Consider the following 12,996-nt stretch of genomic DNA (forward strand, 5'->3'; position numbering starts at 1 on the left):
GTGAGTCGGAATACCTCTCCATCATGTTTTCATTAGAAATCTAAGGCATGAAGACATGATGTTGGCAACTTCGAGGAGCACTCTATAGCAGATTTTCTCCAAGTACTGCTAGATAAGATTGAACTCTCTATTGGAGACTAGGCATCAGTATCATTGTGCAATGTACTGACATATATGTGAGTATAATAATTGACTCTCACTTTGACACCTTGTTAAGAGGAATGGTATGATTGTAAGAAAATAATACAACGTCTGTGCTCAACAGATAACAAGATCTTGTACACAAGAGAGAAAACAAGATAGTATGGAGAATCAAAAATTTGATTACTGTAGAACTGATACAATAGATGGCGCTGCCTCCTAGCCGTGCGCTCCTGTGAAAGAAGCTTCGATGGCATGCTGGAAACAGTAGAAGACAGAGGCTGAATGCTAAGGAATCAAGGTTGCTGTAGCCAGTGATGAAATGGGCTTCATGGGCTTGCTCTTATATAGCCACCGGTCGTAGTCGGTTAGGCTCAATCGGGTGACCGACCCAGTCTGCCCAGAACGGTCGACTGGGGGTTAGTGAAATAGGCCACCGACCATAAACAGAGCAATTGACCTACAGTATCCGTTCGGCGGCCCACAGCCATCCGGGATCATCTAAGGCTCCAAATGGGCCTTGCAACCCGAGAGTGGGCTGTCCCGGGAAATGCTCCATCTACCCTCAGTGCGGTCAGTCAAGGGATGCCTTCCTGCACTTGCATGTAGCCTAGTTGGCAGTGTGCCAACTCTATCTAAAGCCGTCTAGCCATTAGGCCACACATGGCCCCCATCTGGTGTCCAAACTAGGACCTACCGAATAACCAAGCTACTCAAATGCCTTCTCCTCATATGGGGGGCTTACAAGTAGAGTTATCTGGTTCCCGCGTAGTTACACGAGAGTGGAGCATTGATATCTAACACCCCCCCTCACAATGTCCACCCACAAGTGAACTTCCTTTTTCGGTCCAATGCCAAGTCAATGAAGATGCCTCTCCAGCAAGTCTCTGCCAAGAGCCTTCGTGAAGATGTCTGCAGCATTCTCTGTAGTTGGACAGTACACCAAGTCGACCTCTCCATCCATGATGAGCTCGCGTACAAAGTGATATTGAATCTCAATGTGTTTTGTGTGAGTGTGGAACACCGGGTTCTTTGCAATCGCCATGCAACTTTGATTGTCACATGATAACTACATAGGCTTGTTTTGCACTGCACCCATGTCCCCCAAAATCCTCCTCAACCACACTGCCTTGCAAGAAGCAAAGCATGCAGATTTGTACTCGGCCTCGGTAGAAGAAAGAGCAACTATGGGTTGCTTCTTGTTGACCCATGACACAACTCCAGATCCAAGTGAGAAACAGTACCCTATCACTGATCTCCTGCTGTCCACGTCTCCTGCCCAATCCGAGTCACAGAATCCGATCAAGATGTTGCCCTTGGTATAGGTGATGCCGTGATCAAGTGTGCCTTTTGATGTATTTCAGCACCCGCATCCCTGCCCTCCAATGGTTCTCCCGGGGCTTATTGGAAAATCTGCTAATAAGTACACCAGTCGCAAAGCTGATGTCTGGCCGTGTGTTGCACAGGTAAATCAAGCTACCCACAAGCCTTCTGTACTTCACTTCGTCCACCAGTGGTGATGAATCCTCGTTTGAGAGCTTCGCGTCAACCTCCATAAGGGTACCAACTGTCTTGCACTCAGCCATGCCAAATGCCTTCAGTATCTCTCCAGCATACTTCAGCTATGAAATGAAGATCTATTTCGGCTCCTGCCAAACTTCAATCCCCAAACAGAAATGCATCAGTTTGAGGTTTGTCATTTTAAACTCTCTTCCTAGCAAATGCTTCATCTGCGAGATCTTCTCTTCATGGTTCCCTATTATGACAAGGTCATCCACATAAAGGACCACGATCATACACCTGCCTCCTTCTCTGAAGATATACAAATTTGCATCTGATGGGCTCCTCTTGAACCCGTTTTGCAAAAAGTAGGCATCAATTCACTGGTACCATGCTTGTGGGGCCTGTTTTAGCCGTAAAGTGCCTTCTTTAGTTTACAGACTTTACCTTTTGAACCAGGGATCACAAAACCTAGTGGTTGTTCCACGTATACCTCCTCCTTGAGATCCCCATTCAGAAAGGTGGATTTTACATCCATTTGAAACACAGGCCAACTTCCGTGGGCAGCTAAAGCCAAAACACTACAAATTGTGGTTAGTCGAGCTGTGGGAGCAAAAGTATCCTGATAATCAAAACCATGTACCTGTGTAAATACTTTTGCCATGAGCCGAGCCTTGTACTTATCCAATGTGCTGTCAGACTTATACTTGGTCTTGTACACCCACTTGGTGCCAATTACCTTGTGTTTTGGTGGACGATCCACAAGGTCCCAAGTGTTGTTCTTCATTATGGAGCCATACTCCAACTGCATAGCCTCCATCCACCTATCATCACCCTGTGCCTCTTCAAGACACGGGTTCATCAGCACGGATCACTTTTGTCATCAAACAATAGTTGACCAAGTGTTCCTGTGCTCTTCTTTGCTCCTCTAATCTCTTGGATCGACAGTGTTCGGATGGTTCCTCCTCAATGGCTGGAGGTGCTCTGCCATCCAAAAGCTACTTTACCCACTTTGGGAATGGCTTTTGCCGTTGTGGTTTTGCAGGCTCTTCTTTATCTTCTTTATCTTGAATCCTCCCAAGCACCGTTGGGGGAGTTCGGTCTACTGTTGGTGGTGGTACTGGATGGATATCCTGGTCCTGGTTGTCTGGGAAGGAAGCATCCTCCTCCAATTGATGCGGTTGTTCTGAGAAGACCACATCGCAACTTACTATTACCTTCTTGGTAACAGGGTTATAGAGACGGTAACCCTTCCCCTCTTCACTGTAGCCCAAGAAAATACACTTCCGGCTCCTCACTTCCCATTTGGTCCTAGTAGCATCAGGGACATGCACAAAACAGTCACATCCAAAAACTTTGAAATGTGCAGCTGAAGGTTTCTTACAAGAAAAGGCTTGCAGTGGAGTCATCTCGTTCACAGCCTTCATGTAGCTACGATTGAGGATGTAAACTGCAGTGTTACATGCTTCAGCCCAGAAAGTCTTTGGCAAATCTTTCCCTTTCATCATACTCCGGCCCATTTCATAGATGACGTGCATCTTGCATTCTACTACTCCATTTTGCTGTGATGTATGTGGCGGGGGTTTCTACCTCTTGATTCCGTAACTTTTGGTTTCTTTGGTTTCATTTTCTCTAAGTCATCAATAGATCATACCTAGGAATCAGTCATTGTATGACTCAAACCTATCTCCCTACACATAACTAACTAAAACTTCAAAACTAGTTTGACATTTTGTAGCTCATTCAAATTTTGTGCATTTTTAAAGTTCATTAAAGGTCTTATCAGCCTATAGAAGTAGATTTTTATAATAATTAATCCTTGCAATGAACAAAATCAAATCATTATGCGATTGGGGAACCATAAATATTTTATCATCCATTAGCGCAAGACCACATGCACATGCCTATAGTGTTCAATGACCTCTGTATTCTTCCCTGGCTTTGCACTAGAAGTGGATCTGGCTTCTTGTAATTTTGGTAAGGTTAGTTGCTCTTGCTCTTGCTCTTGCTCTTGCTCTTGCTCTACTGATCATCAGCTTGCATCCTTTCAATTTGCTTCAAGATTGTCATGATTCTGGACCTCTTCTCGGTCCACTTGAAACATGTTTCCCTCTTTGGTAGCACTTCTTCTGTGATTTCTCATAATATGAGCTTATCATCACCAATTAATCGCATGATGCAACAAATTTTAAAAAAAATGTATTCAAACCATTGTGCTCAACGAAATGAAATTGATAAACATAGTAATTCATACAATAAGACAACATTCCACAGATATACAATCCAAAGGGATGGAAACAATCGATTCATTGGGTAAAGATGATCACAATTCCAGAACTATGTACTCATAGACACCAAAATGGCCAAATAATCCAAACTTGATGTCTTTTGAGTCAATATTCACCCAACTCGATGGATTGGTCTCTAGCCGCACTTGACAAATGAGCCAACTGCCCTTTGTGGGTCTTCAATCCCTTTGACAATGTTTCACCAACATTCATTGAGGCTCACCACATAGTAATCCCTCATAGACTCTTGGCCAATAAGGCAATTACAAACACTACTACCGTTAGCTCCTTTTATGATGCTTTTTTTGATGCATATTACTTAGTTTTTTGGCCAAGAATTGTTCCGTTGCCATTACAGCCAAAAAGTCATAACATCCATATTAGTGTTAATATTAGCATTATCTGTTGGATTGGCATCGATATTAGTGTCGCTATTTCAATCAAAAAGGCCTCTAGAAAAACACATAGTGTCATCGAAAAAAGTATCGATAGTCATCCTTGCTAAACCTAAATTCAAATCAAATTGAAACATTTTCACATTGCAACATATATTAGATCAATGTTGCTCTCCATTTCTTAATCGATGTAAGCGTTACTGGAATCTTCATTGTGAGATTGATGCTCATCCTCTCGATCATCCGTGACCAAGTCTCGCATGACTTTAGCATCTAGATCAAGGTCTCCCAAATCAGTATTTGAGAAACCCTATGAGGTGCTCAAACTATCTTCACTTTCCAAAACTCTCGTAGAAGGGGTACTGGAAGTGCTAGCTTCCAACACATCTATTTTTTGCTCTTCCAATTCATTTTCTACTTCGACAACTTGAAATACATGTTGGTTTCTAGGTGCAACTTAAATCACAAAGCACCATTGGTTGTACAAGAAATGCTTACTTGCTCACAGTGCGTGGGTAGCACAAATGTGTCAGTAAGGTCATCTCAAATTTTTGTCAAGTTAATGATTGCTCTTCTAGTGCACAATGATCGCTCTTGGTCCATGTATTTTTGTCACAAAGTAGAAAATCTTGTTTAGGCATTTCCATATCTACTTTAACATTTCGAGCAACACCATCTACCATACCATCTTTAACTGCATTATGCATATGCTTCCAAAGGTTGTACCTAACCCTTGAAACATATCTTGATCGTCTACCAAGCTTCCCTTCTCTTTGTGGTTCTGATAAAGACCTTCTTGCTTTGACTCCACCAATTAATAGCTTGATAGGATCATCCTTTCCATTTGAGGACTTCTTAATGTCTGTTATGATATGAACATCTCCTCCATGGAGACCCATGTCCAATAATACTTTGATGATTCTACATAAAGCATGCAATGTGCATATATGTACATCGCACAAAGGAATATCAAGAACTGCTTTGAATTCGGGATCAATCTTATCCCTATTAGGACCTCTCCTCCACCATTTAGGATTCATGACATGGGTTGGCTCCTTACAGTAAAGGTATGGAGATTTTGAATTACCTCCTTTGCTTATGTTGATCATGCATTTGAGAGTCTTGAGGTCCCCTGCCATATACCAATCAACTTGGAAATCGCCCTTGCCTTCAACATCAAGTTGCCCTCCTTCAACTTGGTTTTTGATGACTTCTGGTATTTTTGTATGGTGAAACACCCAAAATAAGGTTCAATGGTCCTCTGTCTTTACCTGCCATTGAGAAATGGAACTCTATTGAAGCATCAAGATATAATAAAGGAAATCAAACAACAACATATTTGAAAATTGAAAAATGATTTTAAGTGAAAGTTCACACTTACCTCAAATGCTCCCAACCACCAAATGTGCTTCTTTGATTGTATACTGAAATGCTTTGAGTTTGCTTTTGTTATTGATGTATCAACTGCCCTATTCTTAAGTGTGATGGTCACTCTTTCAATCTTTTTCTCTTTAACAATTTGAATTCATACAACTTTATGACAAATACAAGCTGTCCCTGACACTCTTCAAATGTGATTTCGTAGAATTCAACCATTCTTTTTGTAATTGTTGAACATCAACAAAAATATTATTCCAAGGATTATACACAATGCTTCCTTGACTGCCTTCAAATACATCCTCAATATGCAACCACTGTCCAATAAAATCATCTACTTGTTCATTGAGTGAGCTCTTAAATTCCAAACTAGCTTGTTTGTTCATTAGCTTGTGTGATCCCACTAGTTTGTTGGCTAGGGTCCCACATTAGACTTAGGTGTTGGACTCATAAAGTAGATTTGATAGTCATTTGGTTACCTATAGGCCATCACTTGCATAGGCAAGGTTTAATGCTCATTGGGTTACATATAGGGCATCACTTGCATAGGCAAGGTTTACATAGCCTTACCTATAAACTTTGATCGCGTGACTTAACTATCTCCTTAAGAGTAGGACACTCATTCTAATAATGTCCATAACCCTTACAACAATAAACATGCTGAAAATTCTTATGTGTAGCCTTAGATGGATCCTTGTGGTCTTGAATTTTAATCCAATTGAGTTGCATATTGCACATCAAGCAGCTCTTCCTTGGTTCCTACCTTGGGATCAAATAATACACAAAATTAGGTAGTACATTACCTTGCAACATGGCTTGGCTACCTAGAGTCCATTGCCATAGATGGTTGGACATAAGGTAAATATTGTTGGTGTGGCATAACACCTATTATAGTAACTGGAATCATTGGACTCTCAAATAGATAAGGCCCTATACCTAGCACTGTTGGCTTCACATTGCTTCTTGCCAATAGAGATATTGAAGGTATTCTCATATTTATGTTTACATGTTAGGATTTTGGGTAGCCCCTATTCTCCCATCAGGTTTTGCAGTCATAGGCATGGGAACCCCTCCCATAGTCAACCATGCATTACTCCAGGGATTCTGAGCTAATAATATTTGAGGCATGTTATTAGTCCCACAATTTCCCTACTTCTTACTATTGCAATACCAACATCTAGGGTAGCTGGTTGTTGCATCCTAGGTTTGTATTGATTTGTAAGGCATCGTGGTGGTAAGACGAAATAGCTCTTCCTTAAGTTTATCTACATACCAAGAGGCCAGAAATATTCCGAGAGATCTATCCTTAAAACATCCAATTTTTCAATTGATCCACCCCAAGGTGATTGAGGTATTGTTGGCTCTAGATTTGAGATTTCTCCTCCTAGTTGTAAGCTTTTATTAAAGCTTTACTTGCTTAATTATAACCTCCATGAGTAGGTGATCTATGGAATCCTCCTATTTCTTCTCTTTCTAAAAGATGGCATATTACTCTTTCCTCTGTAGACTTAACTTGGTCCTAACCGTGTCCATGGGACATGAACTTTGTGGCTCTCTAAATGATTTTTCTTCTCTTGAGTCACCCATTTTTTGGGATAATGCATCGTTAAATATTTTGCTAAAGTGAAAACTTAACAACCAATAATGCTATAAAAGGTATCGTTCAATATTTTGACCCAAGGCACCTTGATATTTCCTTGGAAATGGCACCAAAAATTTTATGTGGTGCAAAAGGTTATAGAATAACTATAAGTTACAAATATACAACACTAACACTAGTACTTGGATGCACGAAAAGATATCCTATAAAATTTCCTTACCTAGGAATCAGTCGTTGTTGAAGTATAAGAATGACTCAAACCTATCTCCCTACAAATAACTGACTAAATCTTCAAAACTAGTTTGACATTTTGTAGCTCATTTAAATTTTGTGCATTTTTAAAGTTCATTAAAGGTCTTATCAACCTATGGAAGTAGACTTTTATAATAATTAATCCTTGCAATGAACAAAATCAAATCATTATGCGATTGGGGAACCATAAATATTTTATCATCCATTAGCGCAAGACCACATGCACATGCCTATAGTGTTCTATGGTATTTCCTTTTAACTATGGTCCCCTTTCAAACTATCCCTTTTAATGCCTTTCAACCTTCTAAATCTAAGCATTATTTTCATGCTTGGATTCCTCTTTGTTTCACACCCATGCACATATGCATCATGCCTAGCATACGATTTGTACATCCCTCTCACAATGATTTGGTGGTATGAATTCCTAAGGTTGAAACTCTGGGTGGGCCACCAAGCTTTAACATTTCCATATTTGCTTTAACATTTCGAGCAACACCATCTACCATACCATCTTTAACTGCATTATGCATATGCTTCCACAGGTTGTACCTAACACAATGCTTCCTTTACTGCCTTCAAATACATCCTCAATATGCAACCACTGTCCAACCACTCTCCAATAAAATCATCTACTTGTTCATTGAGTGAAGCTCTTAAATTCTAGACTAGTTTGTTTGTTCATTGGCTTGTGTGATCCCACTAGTTTGTTGGCTAGGGTCCCACATTAGACTTAGGTGTTGGACTCATAATGTAGGTTTGATACTCATTTGGTTGCCCATAGGCCATCACTTGCTCATTGGGTTTTGGTATCATAATTAGTCATGGAAAATGTACAAACTTGATCACCTGACTTAACTATCTCCTCAAGAGTAGGACACTCATTCTAATAATGTCCATAACCCTTACAACAATAAACATGCTAAAAATTCTTATGTGTAGCCTTAGATGGATCCTTGTGGTCTTGACTTTTGATCCAATTGAGTTGCATATTGCACATCAAGCAGCTCTTCCTTGGTTCCTACCTTAGGATTAGGTGATACACAAAATTAGGTACTACATTACCTTGCAACATGGCTTGGCTACCCAGAGTCCATAGATGGTAGTACTCATTGCCACAGATGGTTGGAAATAAGGTAAATATTGTTGGTGTGGCATAACACCTATTATAGTAACCTGAATCATTGGACTTTGAAATAGATAAGGCATATACCTGGCACTGTTGGCTTCACATTACTTCTTGCCAATAGAGATATTGAAGGTATTCTCATATTTATGTTCACATGTTAGGATTTTGGGTAGCCCCTATTGTCCCATAAGGTTTTGCAGTCATAGGCATGGGTACCCCTCCCATAGTCAACCATGCATTACTCCAGGGATTCTGAGCTAATAATATTTGAGGCATGTTATTAGTCCCACAATTTCCCTACTTCTTGCTATTTCAATACCAACATCTAGGGTAGTTGGTTGTTGCATCCTAGGTTTGTATTGATTTGTAAGGCATCATGGGAATAGCTCTTCCTTAACTTTATCTACATACCAAGAGGCCAGAAAGATTCCGAGAGATCTATCCTTAAAACATCCAAGTTTCCAATTGATCTGCCCCAAGGTGATTGAGGTATTGTTGGCTCTAGATTTGAGATTTCTCCTCCTAGTTGTAAGCCTTTATTAAAGCTTTACTTGCTTAATTATAACCTCCATGAGTAGGTGATCTATGGAATCCTCCTATTTCTTCTCTTTCTAAGTGATGGCATCTTACTCTTTCCTCTATAGACTTAACTTGGTCCTAACCGTGTCCATGGGACATGAACTTTGTGGCTCTCCAAATGATTTTTCTTCTCTTGAGTCACCCATTTTTTGGGATAATGCATCGTTAAACATTTTCCTAAAGTGAAAACTTAACAACCAATAATGCTATAAAAGGTATCGTTCAATATTTTGACCCAAGGCACCTTGATATTTCCTTGGAAATGGCACCAAAAATTTTATGTGGTGCAAAAGGTTATAGAACAACTATAAGTTACAAATATACAACACTAACACTAGTACTTGGATGCACGAAAAGATATCCTATAAAATTTCCTTACCTAGGAATCAGTCATTGTTGAAGTATAAGAATGACTCAAACGTATCTCCCTACACATAACTAACTAAAACTTCAAAACTAGTTTGGCATTTTGTAGCTCATTTAAATTTTATGCATTTTTAAAGTTCATTAAAGGTCTTATCAACCTATGGAAGTAGATTTTTATAATAATTAATCCTTGCAATGAAAAAAATCAAATCATTATGCGATTGGGGAACCATAAATATTTTATCATCCATTAGCGCAAGACCACATGCACATGCCTATAGTGTTCTATGGTATTTCCTTTTTAACTATGGTCCCCTTTCAAACTATCCCTTTTTATGCCTTTCAACCTTCTAAATTTAAGCATTATTTTCATGCTTGGATTCCTCTTTGTTTCACGCCCATGCACATATGCATCATGTCTGGCATATGATTTGTACATCCCTCTCGCAGTGATTTGGTGGTATGAATTCGTGAGGTTGAAACTCTGGGTGGGCCACCTGAGATTTGCCAGCAGTCTTTTCTTAACTTTGGGTACCATCCATAATAGGCGCTCTATCGGGATCTTCACTTTCGCCTTCTTCAGGGCCATCAACAGTCCTTTTGAAAAGTTCTCCAATGCAGGAGTTTTATCATGACAATGGGCTATAGGTCTTACCTGTGTATTCTTCTCTGGCTTTGCACTAGAAGTGGATCTAGCTTCTTGTAATTTTGGTGTGGTTGGTTGCTCTTGCTCTTGCTCTACTGATCATCAGCTTGCATCCTTTCAATTTGCTTCAAGGTTGTCATGATTCCGGACCTCTTCTTGGTCTTTCCACTTCAAACATGTTTTCCTCTTTGGTAGCACTTCTTTTGTGGTTTCTCATAATATGACCTTATCATCACCAATTAATCACATGATGTAACAAATTTAAAAAAAAACGTATTCAAACCATTGTGCTCAACGAAATGAAATTGATAAACATAGTAATTCATACAATAAGAAAACATTCCACAGATATACAATCCAAAGGGATGGAAACAATCGATTCATTGGGTAAAGATGATCACAATTCCAAAACTATGTACTCATAGACACCAAAATGGCCAAATGATCCAAACTCGATGTCTTTTGAGTCGATATCCACCCAACTCGATGGATGGTCTCTAGCCGCACTTGACAAATGAGCCAACTGCCCTTTGTGGGTCTTCAATCCCTTTGACAATGTTTCACCAACATTCATTGAGGCTCACCACATAGTAATCCCTCATAGACTCTTGGCCAATAAGGCAATTACAAACACTACTACTGTTAGCTCCTTTGACGATGCATATTACTTAGTTTTGGCCAAGAGTTGTTCCGTTGCTATTACAGCCAAAAAGTCATAACATCCATATTAGTGTCAATATTAGCGTTATCTGTTGGATTAGCATCAATATTAGTGTCGCTATTTCAATCAAAAAGGCCTCTGGAAAAACACACATTGTCGTCGAAAAAAGTATCGATAGTCATCCTTGGTAAACCTAAATTCAAATCAAATTGAAATGTTTTCACATTGCAACATATATTAGATCAATGTTGTTCGCCGTTTCTTAATCGATGAAAGCGTTACTAGAATCTTCATTGTGAGATTGATGCTCATCCTCTCGATCATCTGTGGCCAAGTCTTGCACATCTTTAGCATCTAGATCAAGGTCTCCCAAATCAGTATCTGAGAAACCCTATGAGGAGCTCAAACCATCTTCACTTTCCAAAACTCTCGTAGAAGGGGTACTGGAAGTGCTAGCTTCCAACACATCTATTTTTTGCTCTTCCAATTCATTTTCTACTTCCACATCTTGAAATACATGTTAGTTTCTAGGTGCAACTTGAATCACAAACCAAAACCAATAACAAGAACACTTAATGATGTCAAAGCTCCGAGGATGCAGAGAAAAAGAGGCAGATGAAGTGCTTCTATTGTGAAAAGCTTGGTCATTCTACTAAGGAATGCCGCAAGAAGAAGGCAGACCTCAAGCAAAAGAACGCGAGTCCAAATCCAAGGAGGAGTGAAAGATTGAATCGGTAAATGTCACGACCGGTGCTCCCTTTATCATTACTAAGTACTTCTCAACCTATGCAGTCAATCAAGGAAAGGAAGGCTGGTACGTGGACAGTGGAGCTTCAAAACACCTGTCCAACAAGAAGGAGTGGCTCAAATCCATGGAACGCATGCATCTCGATTCCAAGGTCACAATGGGGGATAACTAGACATGCCCTGTGAAGGGTGTTGGTAGTATTCCATTCATCACAAGACTATAGAAGGAGTTGATTTCCAGTGTACTATATGTATTGAATTTGTGCAAGAACCTTTTGTCAGTCAGTCAAATGGACAAGCACAACATGTTGGTCTTATTCGACAATGGCAAAGTCACTGTCACATCCAAGGCAAATGGGAAGGTGGTGGCTCAAGGAGTCGAGGAGCATGGGCTATATCAGCTCAATGCTCTATTGGTGGATGGGGACCATGGTAGATCCAAATTGTGGCATGAGCGGTTCACTCACGTCAATTATGGCACTCTCACCAAGATGCAAAGACAAAGATGGTGGATGTTCTTCGACCGATTTGCAACCAATGATCATGTTTGCGGTGCTTTCTTGGAGGGAAAGCAAAACATGGTCAAGTTCCCACAGGAGGCCTCATCATGGGCCAAGAAGACACTCGAGTTGGTTCATTATGACATCTGCAGCCCAACGTCAATAAATTCATTCACAGGTTTGCGGTACTCTCTTTTATTTGTGGATGATCTCGGTATTCTGCCTAGCAAAGAAGTCTTAGGCTTATAAAGATTGGAAGGCCCCGGTAGAGAAGGAGAGCGAGGAGGTAATAAAAGCCTTCCGCATAGACAAAGGGGGGGGAGTTCACTTCTACAAGTTCAATGGATTTTGCAAGAAGCACGTTATCAAGAGACAACTCACTATAGCTCACACATCTCAACATAATGGAGTTGTTGAATTCTAATGCATTTGTTCATGTGCATAATTAGTAGACGAAGCTTGATTCCCATAGCCGAAGATGTATCTTTGTGGAATACAGTGAAGAATCCAAGGCCTATTATCTTTTTGACCTCGTAAAGAAGTAGATCCTTATCAGCAGGGACGTGATCTTTGAGGGGTCAGAGCCCCAGCCTACAAAAGAGGTTCATGAACTTCCATGATTACCCCCACCCAAGGTCACCATCCAAATGGTGGAGGACTAAAGAACCCCAGGAGGAGGAGGAGGAGCATGACGTTCTAGACCCGGCTCCCAAGGCAACTCCAACAAAGGTACCTCTGTCAGAGAAGAAGCTACCTCAGTGGTATTTGAAGACTTTAGCAGACTCATGGGTCATGGACATTCCCAAGAGCAAGTTCCG

The sequence above is a fragment of the Dipteris shenzhenensis genome, chromosome 12 (genome assembly GCF_047967505.1).
Source record: "Dipteris shenzhenensis isolate YYH24624 ecotype China chromosome 12, Dip_SZ_1.0, whole genome shotgun sequence".
NCBI lineage: Eukaryota > Viridiplantae > Streptophyta > Polypodiopsida > Gleicheniales > Dipteridaceae > Dipteris > Dipteris shenzhenensis.